We start from the raw sequence: 14,346 nt of genomic DNA on the forward strand, positions 1-14,346 counted from the left end.
ACAGCCATATTTTATCAGGATCTCTCAAAAGAGGATGAGTCAGACCATCTGATTTTATTTTGTTAAGTTCATTTTTTATTTGCTGAGTTTAGTTCAGATATGGACACATCTTGTCCAATTTATCTTTAATATAATACAGATGCTGGCACAGACAGTGATCTTGGTTACACTAGTGTAAATTTGGGGACATGCCAATGGAGCGCTGCCAAGGCCATATTAAAATTTCACTTTCAGCTTGACTAGAACTGCTAGCTTCTCAGGAAGCAGTCTGCCGTGGTGGGACAAGCCCTTGTGCCACTTCTCAATAACTGCAATTCTCTCTTGGTTGGAGAATATCACAGGTAACACAATACAACCAAAGTCAGACTGGGCCAAAACACTGCTTTACATAGCCTGAGGCTGACTGGATCGCTACTTCACATAAGCCTTGACTGATGCGGATAAGCTGGTGGGATTTAGCCAGTAAAGAGGGAAAAATGAAATAAACTTTGTACGGATGGCAAGAACCATGGCTAGTCAATGTATTTATCACCTGGCTAGTTCCCCGAGTCATACCATAAAACAGAGAAATAAACAGTATCAAACCTGTCCAAACCATATTTGCTCAGACTTAGTACACACTGATAAACCTGTACTGGGAAAAAGCAACTGGATGTTGCTATGGCTTTTCCCAGAAAACAGGAGTTCTGTGCATTTTCCCCCAGTTTGTTTTTACTGCAGAATGTATGTGCTCCAACATTGTACAGTAAATGTTAAAAATGTAAATGACTTATTGATTTAACCAGCCACCTAAGTACTCTGGAATATGGGTATTCTGATGAATTTTCAGGTGTTGGCCCATGCAATGTAACTTCAAAAAACCCAGCTGATAGTAGCTTAGCTTTGTTGAGATTCAGAATAGATAATTTGCACTCCATGTTCAGTGAAAACCTCTGAATTTTTTTTTTTTTTTTTTTTTTTTTTTGTACTTAATAGATCTCAAGGCTGCTTGGTATCTCTCACTGAAGTGAAGACAGAGCCCATGGTACAAAATGCTTTTAATATGTATTTCATGCTAAATCAGTGATAAATATGGGGCAACACTGACCTCATTTTTCTGGCATGAATCATGAAAAACAGGACTGGCAGAAATGGCAGCCTGCTGTGAACATCGATACCTCTGTAATTAATGTTTTCTGGAACTCTGCTGTCTTTAACCAGTTGTCTTTCTACTCTTCACCTGTTTATTTGGTTGTTTCTTACTCCCTATGCTCTGACTTGTGAGCTGTGTGGGTTAACAATTCACTTTGTATCATTTTATAGTGGCACTTAGGAGTCCTTGGAAACTTCTGCAAAGAAAACCAGTAGGGTGTGGATTTGGAGTATTTTTGGAGCTAAAATGCCTTTTGACATCCAAGCATTGAATATATGCAGTGCTTTTGCCATCTTATCTTTATTTGAATCAGGGTTTGATTTGTCAAACATTTTACAAATGTTTAATCCTTTCAACAAATAAAACCCACCTTTTAAATACACAGCACACTTTACTGCCAAGAGCAGTAGTCTGGTATGAAGCCAACACTATGGATGAATAGGTTCTGCCAGGCCTCCAGGCTTTACGTGGATCTTTTGGGACTGCCTTCCTGAAGGTCCCAGGTGTAGCTTCTTGCAAGGCAAACTCCAAAGCTCTGGAGCATGGTGATTGAACCTCTGGCTTCTCTCTCTTTCCAAATGGAAAACGCAAATTCAGGTCTACGCTTCACACAGGCCATAGTAAATGATGTAAGACAAAGCTTTTTAAAAGATTTTGAGGCAACTTGAAAACCCCTGGATGTAAGCAGACATCTGCTTGAAGATCTCAGGGGACTTGGGACTTGGAAAGGTGGGTGAACCCTGATGGGCTGTGGAGAAGCAGTCGTGCTTTACTTCTCCTAGCAGACGCCGTGACAGATACACAAATCCCCTGGATTATGACACTTAGGGTAGGTTTGTCAGAAGAAGGCATTCTGCTGGCATAGCTGAATTGCTACCAGTACCCAATCTCACGTGTTTAAGAATCTTTGAACTGTCCTATTATGCTTTAGGACTGTATTGTCCTCAGAGAAATCATGCCTTTTGCCTCCAGGGCTCTTCTCAGGTGTGAGCTATCAAGAAGTCCATGGGAGCTTTGGTCCTCTTTCTGTGACATCTGCCTGTCATGGCATCTGGCTCCGTATCACTTGGCTGAGCTGCATCCGTGAGATGGGATGCCTCCATGCATTTCATGTCTGAACAGAGAATGAACAGGGAATGTTTCTCCCTTCTGTCCTTAAGAGATCGTGCAAAATGCCAGCTTCTGTATCTTACCAAAATAGATGGTAATGTTGTCTCCTCTAGCTATCACTGCTTGCACTGGATACTGCAGGACTCCGATGAGATGTGGGGCTGGAAGCCAAAGGCCTGGGGGCTGCAGTGATTTTCCACTCACTGCCAGTCACTGACTTCGTGCCAACTGCTGGGACCCCCAGGCAGAATAAGAGCCACAGGCAGAACCCACAGATGGGTCATTCAGAAAGGCACACTGTGGCAGCAAATTTCTTTCTCCAAGAAACAAAAAGTTTTCATCTTGTTTGCACTAGAGATACTCTCTCTTAACAATGACAGATGAGTGAGAGTGTGGCCAGGGTCTGATGACCCTGTGATGGTACTGTATAATTGATTGTGCTTCTCTGGTCCCTGCTGGTGAGGTGGCAGGGAGTTTTGACCCTGGGAAGGTGGTTCCTTGCATCTCCCAAGCTAGTCTTGGTGAATGGAATGGCCGAGACACCATTTCCCTGTGACATGGATCTTACACCCAGTCAGGTGCAGCACGGCCTCTCTGACCAGGGCATTTCCTAGGTAGGTAGTCAGGAAGATCTCTAAAGCTAGCTAAATGTCCTGAAACAGAAGCAAGATAATATTTCCTTTCTCATCCTCTATGGTCTGTGGGGAGGGAATAGAGACAGCGACCACTCATTTAGCAAGAGCAATTCAATTTTTAAGAAATGGGAAGAGACACTAGAAAGTGCTCTATGACTTAGGGTCATTTAAGCAGATAGCACTGAAGCAAAACCTATGATTAAGAGCAGCAATTATTTTTAGATACATTATTACACATTATTCAAATTCATTGCAACTGGAAAATAATGCATCTGTCACATTTGTTTCCTATTAATTTTATTTCAAATAAGCCCTACAAATGTTATAAAGAGTTTGAAACGTAATTGCCAGCATGACTACCCTATCTGCAGCCAAATAAGCTTTTTTTATTAGACTTCATTTTATAAATGGAATGTGGCTTGAAAGTTTGAATTCAATCCATCTCTGCTCAGCACTAAGCCATATATTGGAGAGGTACAGCATTTAAATATTGCCAAGATACCTTTGCAACCAGAAAGGCAAGAGAAAGTTCTGTTCTGAAAAGGGAAGGCTTAGATTCTGGAGAGCAGAGCCAAATCTGTGGAGAAAATCCTAAAACTGCGAATACTGTGGATTTAGATTGATCCTAATAATGCATTTTATTATTTAGATGTAATAAAAATTCAAATGATGTGAAAAATAGTAAAACCTCTAGTTTTAGAGGATAGTGAGAGAGTCAGTGAGAGAGATTGAAGTTTTTTTTAGACTATGCTATGTGAATGCCAATATAGACTGTAGAGTTTTGTTAGCTATTCATCCAACATTTACAAAAAGACATTAACAATGTATCACCCTTCACTGCCAGCTGCAAACACATATAATCAGTCACAAATGATGTATTTAGATTTTGGGAACATGAGATGTTTCATGTAATATAATACTGAGACTGTGTGTCCAGAGATACTGAATAGGGAGTCCCATGCCCAATCCTGATCTCTTTGATATTTCTATTGACATCAAAAGTGAGAGCCATCTGCAGTTTGCTATCGAATTTGCTGGGTTTTACCACTGATACAGGGCTGCCTTTTTCCTTAGTAAATCACAATTGTTAATTTGCTGCCCTTTCCTTTCACTGCTGGTTACCCGAAAGCCTGCTAGATATCCTCTGATGGAGTTTTTCTGGGACTGCCATACTAGCTCAGTTTTGTCAAGATATCCCTTTTTTCCCCCCTCATGCCTCATTATTGACCTTTCCACCCACAAGGGGACTCTGAGCAACCAATCTGAGTCAAATAAGCATGAGGCTATTGAAGATGATGTGCACATCCTCTCTTCTAAGATGACTTAGAAGCAGTGAAACTCAGAGCTGATATCTTCCTCGCGCTTAATAAAATTCCCAGAAGGGAAATACCTTCATTGTCAGAATGACTATGTGAGCAGATGAATTAGGATTAATAGATGTTTTAATGAACTTTCTAAATTAGTTACAATAGAAAAGGTATTATGGCATGCTTGTGTCCCTAAAATGCCACCCTGGCATGGAGAAAATGAAAAAGAGCCAAGATTGGACACAAATGACTTTATATAAGTGTGTCGTTTGAACAACAGAGAGAACAAACTAGGAGAGTCTGAAAATCACTGCATGGAAAAGCTAATTCCAAAAGTGACAATAATGGGATGTCTTAATAAGGATGAGATTTGTCTACACCAAAGCCCAGAACCTGCTGCAGGAATTCGTGAACCATCAAAAAGCTGAATAAGGAAGTCCATGTGGCACAGTGTAAAGCTGTGGGGAGTTACCAGTTTGGGCTTCCATCTGGAATATGCTGCATTGATACTGCTCTGAACCTAAAGATCTGCCTTGTACACTGATAGCTTTGGAGTCTGATCACGTCACTCCACCATACTTCTACTGCTATTGTGGGCAATATCTGCAGGAGAGATACAGACACAGGCAATTTCCATTCTATTGCAAGCTCTGGTGACTGTCTACTATGTGACATTTAACACAAATTGTTTCAGTCCTTTGTTTTCATATCTAAATTAGGATAAAAGAATAATCATATCCCTTTGTAAAATGTATCTGATTTTTTTTAAAAAAAACCTCATATTTGAGTCACTCTGTTTACTAATTTATTCTTGATAAAGATTCTGAGTAAGAATTTTAATTAATAGGGAGAATAAGTAAATATTGAGGTTTGAAATAAATCAGTTTTGGCAAGATTCACAGTCTATCCATTCTGATATTAAATGGTGTTCTTGCTACTTCAGAAAGAGTGGTGTAGCTTTACAGGAGAATTTATTTTTGAGAGGAAAGAGCAGACCCCACAAATGAGATATTAATATTTTCTTCATTACAGCAAGGTCACATACAACTACATTTTCAAAACCCAGGTGTTCTGCTCTTTAGGCAGTAGGTGCTCAAATAGATCTCTGCATGCTGCTCTGGCCAGGAGTCTTCAACAGTTATCTTTAATGCTGATCTCTTCTAAAAATATGACCATATAATTACATGCTCAGATACTAAGGATTGTGACGATGGTGACTGGAGGCATGTGTACTGGTTCCCTGCTGGACACTTGGAAATTAGCAGTCCTTGCCTTTACTTCTCAACGGGATTGCTGCAAACATTGGCCTGTCGTTACAGATGGCTTCCTTATTCTCTGCCTAGCAGCAACAGAAAAATGATGCGCTCAATTACTGGTGCCACTTATAAAAAAGTGCACAGTTCATTAGTTTGAATGGGCGTGCAGTTCTGACCCAGTGTGTCATTTACATATTATAATCAGTCATTAGCATATGCTAATCACAACCCTGAGCCTTGCCCTGGCACTTCTAAAAGATACTCTGTAGATGCCGCTATCATTGGCTGTGCTCTGAATGCAGCCTCCTGCTTCAAGCAGTAGCCTGGGCTGGTTGGCTCCAAGCTTGGTAGCAGGAGAAGTCTGCTTGTCTCTCTGCAGGAGGACTGCTAAATCAGGTTCAATTGCAAGTAGAGGCTTTTTGAAGGAAAGCGTGTTGCATGAGGGAAAAGCGTATTTCTGAGGACGAGTCATAACTGGCAACCCTCTGTGATCTGCAAGAGAAACCAGTCGAAAATGGATGGAGACCCACAGACCTTTCCTAAACATGACAGCAGTGTCTAGTCTATTCAGCAAGTAGATACTATCAGAAAAAAGGTGAAGTGCCAAACCCCTGGAGTGATGGTTGAAGTTCTGTATTGCAGACCTTGAAAGTGCCCTGAGTAGAATCAAAACATGTTGAAGCTGAATTTCTCCCATGTCCCACACTTCTCAAAATGTTTTGACCTTGGCTCAGTTCTCTTGTGGTCTAGTCTCCAAAGTTCCATTTGCATTTGCTGCAGCTCCTCCCTGGCTTACCTTCTACCTGATGTCACAGAGCAGAGAGCAGAGAACACTGTCGGCACCTCATATTCTGAGGGGGAAGGATTTTTTTGCTGCCAGCTGAGGCCACTGAAGTGTTTTGGCTGTCTTCTAAGATGGAGTCAGTTCCAGAAACCCCTTTGATTTTCTTGTTTTTACTTGAGATTTCAGACTGTCTCGGTTGTTTCTAGTTAGTGGAGTTCCTTAGATAATTTACCTGTTGTGTTTGGCCAGAGCCTCTCACTTCTCCTCCCTGAAGTACCTGTGCCATACCATGTAGCATCTTTCCTATTAAGAAATATGTTTATCAAGCATGAGAGCTACGCATGGGAACTGTAATTCAGGGAGATTACCTCAGCAGAAATGTTGCTGATGTTTCCTTTTCCTTGCCTTGACCAGGGGAGTAGAGCAAGGCGGTATCATCTGCTGCTCTCTTGCCTTTTGGGGAACTGTTCCTTCTGCAGGCTGAAAGCTCTGGGTACAGCAGTACATTTCTTCTACTTCATGCTTACAGCTGTCTCCCAGTGGACGGTCTCTCCTATCACCATGGCTGTCTGGGTAAGTGTGGAAGGTGAAGCATGGTAGATAACTGGTTGTGTACACAAATACAGAGCAACCAGTCCTCCCAGCCACACTTGCCTCTCCTGTGTAACTGGTGGAGGGTTGACTGGAAGTGGTGCTCACCGTGTGCTCAGGGCTGCAGTTGTTGGACATCACCTTCCCAGCTCCTGGTGCCCCTGCCCACCATTTCTTTTGCCAGGAGAGGGGACTCACACTCAATACTCAGAAATTACACATTGAACATTTATTAATCATGGGATTAGCAGTAAAATCACAGGGTATTGAAACTAGTGTATTCTTTGTGCCATATGATTCTGGAACCACCAGGGGCTAGGGTCTCCAGGGTTTTCCCTATAGCATTACAGATTGCTGGACAGGAGGAAGGAAGAGAGGAAGGGAGAGCTCTCACACAAATCTATTGACTTCAGGGACTGGGGTGCAAGAAAACAGACAACAACTGCTGTGGAATTGATTAAAAAATTTGGCAATGCTGCACATGTTTTTGTCTGTGGACAGAATAAAACATGCTAACAAGGGCTGAGCCTAGCTGAAGCTTTAATTCCTTTCTGTTGGATAATTTTTTTCTAAATCCTCCTGATCCGGATCTCCATTCTGTTATGCAGAGCCACCCACAAAAACACTCTTTCTGTGCATTTTCATCTTTGACTCTGGAGAGGATGGCTGTTACTACATGACTCTTCATGCAGATTTCACTGCAGCTGAAGTATCCTGTTTTTCAAACAAACTTCTATCAAGTAGAAGTGATTAGCCAAATTAATGTGAAGTTAATGTCCCAAAGCAGCACAATTTGTTCTCAGAACTTCACGCGACATTTAGCTAACAGCTCAAAGAAAGGGTTCCATTTGATAAAGCGATCAGAAAGAGTCACAGCAATGAGCTCGGATATGCAGGACTTGGTATAGCTTTTTCACCATCATAAATTAAAGAATAAGTATCATATAATGTATTTAGCCAGGCAAGCATATGTTGGAAAAAAAAAAAAAGGCAACTTTGAAAGTTTCTTGCTGTTTCCATGGTGCATCTTGCAAATGGCAGCTCTGAAGGCCACCAGCAGAGAATAGTGCTGGGAAAGCAGGGACTGGTTAGGCTTGGGAAGGCCAAAATGCCAAAACTGAGGTGAGAGTCTAGGTCCTTCAGACCCTGACATGTTAACACCAACAGGTCTTTAATGATACGGCTCACTGCTCATCCTTATGCAGTAGCCTTTCACTTATGCAAACCTATGTCCAAATCATATTTGAAGCAATACAAGTTGGTTGTAGGACAGTGGATGTCTGTTTCTGAAAAGGCTCTCAGAAAAGTCTACCCTAAAGGATGCCAAACACTTGATAGCGATCTTTCTCACAGAATAAATCCAGGGAGAGCAAGACTGGGATGGCAGTTTTTGTGCAGGTGCATTGCCTGAGCTGCCTGGGGAAGCACACACAACACCTGCTCAGGCACTCCTGACTGGAGTTGAACCACTGCAATTAGTCCCTCATTTTAATGAGCACCAGACTCAGTCACATCTTTTTAAAATCACCCCCTGGTGATTTTATCCTTTGAAGTGCTGTTAATCCTCCACTACCAGGAAGATTGTGAAGAAATGGCTCACAGCACTAGCAGTCCTTGCAACAGACCAAGACAGGTCTGTCTGGATTCTTGTTTATGGACCTCAGGGTCTATTTTGACTGCAAACTGGACCCTCTTGGAGGGATCATCCCCGGCTGACTAAAAACTGTTTGAACTAGGGTGGCTCAAGATGGCAACATGGCCATTCCAGATGGATGGGTTTAGATTAACTCATAGAAATCTCCTCTCAGTTTAGGCGTCTTCTTTGCAAGGACAGCTCCATGTTTTTTAAATTCAGGCTTCACATTTGTCCTGTGTTCCTAGGACTCATCATGTAACTTTGAACAGCATGGCCCATTCACCTCAGCTAGTGCGAATAAAGTATAAATAGGCTTTCAGTCTAGTAAGTGTTTGGAGGATCTGTCTGTCTGACAAGCAGAACTACTCTAGCACTTCAGTATTAAAGAAATCCTGCAAATTAGTATTCCATCAGCTACAAAACCAGCAACTTTGTGGGGAGCTTTTAGGAACATATTCCATGGTCAATTGGTGCATATTGGGCTAGAACCAAAAAGTGATTAAACACTGAAATTAGAAGCCTATGAAATAAGCTGGGATCCCTAGAAAATCAGTGCACAGCTTATTGTAAATTTGATTATGAATTTTTTAGCACTAAGTAGACGAAATTACTGTTAATCACATGTAAATTGAGATACTGGAACTAATCCACTGAAATTAGTGGGATTTTTGCCATTGATTTCCAAAAGAGCAGGATTGGGCCTGCTCTGAGCAAAGAAGGGCAGGTGGAAAATTAATGTCTTGAAGAAGGAAGACTTAGGCCAGGTCTCACTATCAAAATGATGGATGGCTCAGTAAGTAACCAAACCTCTACTCTGTTTCTCTCCCTCAAGAAAGCATTATTAGCTGCAAATCCATGCCAAGATCAAGAACCACTTCTGTTAAAAAAAAAAAGAAAAAGAAAAAAGAAGGATAAATTTTGTTTACATGATGTATTAATATCAAAAGTCAAAACCTGAAACTTACTTACTGAAAGTGTGCTGATGAAGTGTTTGGTAACTGGCACAAGGAGTAGAAACACAGCCTGTAATGGAGTAAAAATACAGCCTGTAATGGGGTGTCAGTAGAAAGGTTGTATTTGCTGGAAGTGCTGCTGTGGGTTGCTCTAGTGTTTTCTTCCTGCCATGGTCAGATGGCATGGATAATCTGCAGAGACAGTGCAGCCTGAAGTCATGTAAGCATCCTTATCAGGGGCATAGTTTTATTAAGAACAGCTAATATGTCCAGGTAGTGTAGGCAGAACGTCAGAATTAAAAGAAAAATGAACTGCATTTTAGAAAGAACAAGTGAAAGCTAAAGAAAGAATTTTTTTACTACCTAGCATTTAACTTCAGTTTGCATTTACTTCCCGTGGCATTTGGGAATAAGAAGCATAGTTTATTAATCAAATATTGATGGTATTGTAGTCCCCTCCATGGCAGGCCAGAATGCACAAATGGCCTTTGCACTTCTAAGGTACGACCATCCAATATTGATCGCCATTTCCTGCACTGTTTAACCTCATGGACAAATCATTATTAGCTTGCATGTATGGAAGCGGAGATTTTGTAAATCTCAATTCCCCTTTTCCTGGACTCAGCACAACGACCAAGGGCAGAATGAGGAGAGAAGTTAATAATCACTCTAAGCTGCCTCTGCACCATATTCTTAGGCTACTGGAGATCCTTGGCAAGAATTCATCTTGAGACTGGCTCTGCACTGCTCTAACTGAGCCCTCATTCCTGAGGATTCATTTGAACAACAACAGCCATCGGCCAAGGCTTACCAGTCACGCTGTTCCGTCTGTTTTCTCCTGTTGCGTGTGCCAAAGCCTGATGGAAGTGTCTTTACCCAGCCTGAGAAATTCCTTACATAAGGTAAATTCTCCAGAGGACCTTTATGCATGATTTACAGCGTCATTATGCTATCATGCAGCCATAAAACCCATAAAGGCCCAAGCACTGAAACCAAGGCTTGCACAGATGCGTGCTTTCCTCTAACCACTCCTGTGCCTCCAGAAAATGTGCAGCAGGAACTGCCTTTCCTTGCCTTTCTCTGCCTCTCCTTGCCTCTACCACCCAACACCACACCCTGGCAGGTCACAGTGTGTTGCCAACCAGCTTCAGATTGCATGTGATACCCCTGAGGGAGAAGAGGGCTGAAGAGCTCCTGGCAGATGTGGGTGTACCTGCGATATGGCAAGGTGCCAAAGGTTGCATCCAAGTGCCATGGCTCTTCCCTTATCATCTGATGATTTGAAGTTTTCTCCTGCCAGTAGATAAACCACTGCACAGTCTCAGCTGTCAAAAAGAGAAGCAGCTTGAAAGTCTTGGCAAAAGTGAATTAAACACAACTGCTCAGGTACTGTGTTATGACAAGCATATTTCCATCCATTATTTTCAGCTACCCAACAAGAAATCATTTCAATGTCACTGGCTAACTCTATATACTCACTCATTTGAATATAATGACTTCAGTTTCATCTGAAGACTTAAAAGTCCTCTGAGCAAATTGGGTATTTTTAAAAAAATCTTTGTGAATTGAAAAATTTAGTAGCCATGGTTGATTTCCCATTTTGATGGGTATATAGCTTCCTTAGCTATCTCTCAGGCAGAGTATATCACCTGAAGTGTGAAGTTCTATATGCACAAATTATTCCTGATACTGAGGTGGCTTCTTTTTTTCCCCCTAATTAGTAAAGTTAATTTGATTTAAATGGCAGTTCTGCTGAGGTACGGGTATTTATTCTGTTTTCAGTACATGAACATTCTAAAAATGTTTTCAAAATATTAAATGAAGCCATAAGTTTCCTGTGGTCAAGCAAAAAATAAACTACCACAAATTCTTACTTGAGCAGATTATTCCCAAACATTTTTGAGAGGGCTTGCTTGGCTTTCTTTATATGCTTTGATTTTTTAGGTCTAATGACTTCTCTCATGTGACAGAAAATTTCAAGTCTCAGCTATGAAGACCCAAGAAAAACATAAGCCTCTTTATGAGAAACATGTTATCCTAAGACAGTCTTTTTCAGTGTGGTGTGTTTGCAGACTCCTGTGGGTCCCAGCAGTCCTACTTTGGGGACTAGGAAGGGTAAGCAAAACCAGCATGCCCACTGCCAATAGGTTTTCATTTGCTGCGCAGAGATCCACATCTCCAGTGATAAATCCTTAAGGGTCCACAAATTGAAAAATGTCGAAAATCACCGCCCTAGGAATTGTGCTCATACCTTGGAGCTATCCTTGCTAATTGGGCAGAGCTGACAAGCAGGTCCAATATGGTGAAGAGAGATCCCCAGATTATTAACAACATGATGGCATCTGGAAGTTTTGTAGAGCAATAGAGGCACAGCTCTAATCAAGCACTTTTTCAGCCTCTTGTATAGCCCATCTGTTACAGATTTAGCATATTATATATGATGCCCTCAGCAACTGACTTTGATGTATGTTTCAACTGTGAAACTTCTTTTGTAACTAACATAAAGAAATTATTGTTTATTATCTGCTAGGTCCTTAGAATGGAATCTCTGCAACAGTCACCAAAATAAATGATCTATGTTTTCAATATCTATGAAATATTGGTATCAGATGGAATTATTCTGTTAGCCAAAGATCAGTAAGTCATGGAGATTTTTTCTGGATTTCACTAGAATTCTAATCTTGGCCAAACTCTGCATAAGACAAAGGAGATGTGTTAAACTTAGGACACTGAGATTTTAGATGAAAAATGGGAAGCAATGTGGTGCAAACACTACTATGTTTCTATTGATACAAAATGATTTATTGTAAATATTAGAACACATTTTATTGCAAAGTATTGAAGTAGCCTGGTCATTTTTATTCCCCTTTTCTTGATGCAGCACAAAAAAAGGGCAAGAGATGTGTCCTGGATGAATTCCAATTTCGGAAGTTACATTTTGCTTGACCCTAATTTCACCTGGCAGTGCCAGAAAAGAAGGGAAAAAAGCCTCCAGTCCTAAATCATTCTCTGTTTCTGTAATTCTTAATAAGTAGGTACATATGATTTCCTTTAGTTCTGGGAAAAACATCTTTCTTTGCAGGGCTTTTTATTAAGTTGTAATGCTTTCATTTTCTAGAATGAGAAACATTCTATAAATACAAAGTAACTGCCTTGAGAAGCCCTTAGTTGTTTCTAAGCTAGTCTACACCTTCAGTACCTGATATTAGTGTAATATAATCTCCGTCTCTTCAAATTTGTTTTCAGTGTTTTACTTAGTGAAAAGTTCCTTCCTGTCCTGGTTTGGGACAAATTTGGGAGGAAACCTCTGAAGGGGTCCTTCTAGAGAGGAAATTCACGTGGCCTGTCCCGCCACCAGTTCAGGAGACATAAATCTCCTTTGAGGAAAGTGGAAAAAACTGTTTATTTAACAAGCAAAGTATTCACAAACATGGCAAAATGAATAATATTAAACAATGGAACCTCTTCTTGTTCTCAAGAGATGCCAAATTCAGAGAGAGGGTCCTTGTCATGGTGTGTAGCTCGGCTCACTCAGTCTCTCATCAGTCCCTCCTGCGCTGGAAAATGCCACATCCCAGACCCTGGTGGGCCACAGGTGTGAGCTCCCGATGTTTTTCTGGGTTTTCAGTCCAGAGCAGGGCTGATCAGTTCCGAGAAAAAGAAAAGCCACAGTCAGGGGTACTTCTCTGCCCCAGCTAGCTAAAAACTAACTAAAAGCAAAGGAGAGCTCTCTCCTGCTGTCCATGCTGCAGACAACACAGTCCGTGAGCTGGAAGTGCAGATTCTGAAAACAATCTGCGCACTTCTTCCCCCTTTGCTCTCAGAACCAGTGTCAAAGGTGCAGAACTTAATAGCCAGAATAAGCAGAACAGACAATTGGGGATACAAGCATCATAAAGTCACCTCTGGACACTCCCCTTATTCTTCCTCAACCAGAATTTTCATTTAATTCACTGAGGACTTGCCTGGATTAGGCATGTGGCAGATTGGGCAGGATTTCACCGCTTGTCCCTTGGGATTGCCATGGCTCCTCGAGGACAGTTGCCAAAGCAGCTGCAAGGATGCCACCATGCAAAGGTCAGGGGACTACCCCCAGGCTCCTGACAGTGGCCTGCAGAACCTGGTTGAGCATTTTTCTGATCCAGGGGCTGCTCAAGCCTGTGAAGTGCTGAGCTCTGTGGACTGGGAATGCCTGTTTAAGGTGAGGCTTCAGCAGGTGGATTTCTTCATGTAGCTGTGTCAGAAAATCTCTCTCTTAAGTTTTTGACAAGAAGGCCGAATTGCTGTGATCTCACGTGTTGTTCCCCATTACAATATCCATCCATGCTCCTGTTACAGTGCTAGGAGCAGGTGACAAAGGAGTGTGAGGACTATGTGCCACATGATATCAAGGCCATGCACCAGTGCACATGCCATGCACATGTGCTGTGGGGGCGTGGAGGTGTCAGAGAGCAGCACACAGCCCCAGCACTGTACAGGGCACTCGCTGGGATGCTTTCAGCAGCTCTCAAAAGTTTGTCTTCTTAACACCAGTGGTCATCAAATGGAGATTAAAAGAAACTATTGTTCATATTCCTACAGAATGAGGGCTACCAAGACTTAGGATCAGACTGCCCTTCCAAGGTTGCTTTATATCCAGTTTTCATTTCCCTGAAGCTAAGTCACATTTACATATCTCCATGTTTCTTCCTTAGTGATGCAATCTAACAACTTTGGATTTGAAACTTAAAAAATAAGAATAAATTATGCACTCACTGCTTAGTTTTTTGCATATATGCTTTCATTGTGTAGAGTTGAAGCAGGGCAGCTTTGTGCTGGAAAATGTCACCAAGTCACTCACTGTGCCGAGTTCTTACATTCATTTGGATATAATAGACTTTAAAATTGCCCAGTTTTGATTTACAGACATAAATTAGTAATAAAAATCTCTAATTGCTTTAAA

Source organism: Chamaea fasciata, unplaced genomic scaffold (genome assembly GCF_029207755.1).
Source record: "Chamaea fasciata isolate MVZ Bird 193981 ecotype frontalis unplaced genomic scaffold, bChaFas1.0.hap1 SCAF_1, whole genome shotgun sequence".
Lineage (NCBI taxonomy): Eukaryota > Metazoa > Chordata > Aves > Passeriformes > Sylviidae > Chamaea > Chamaea fasciata.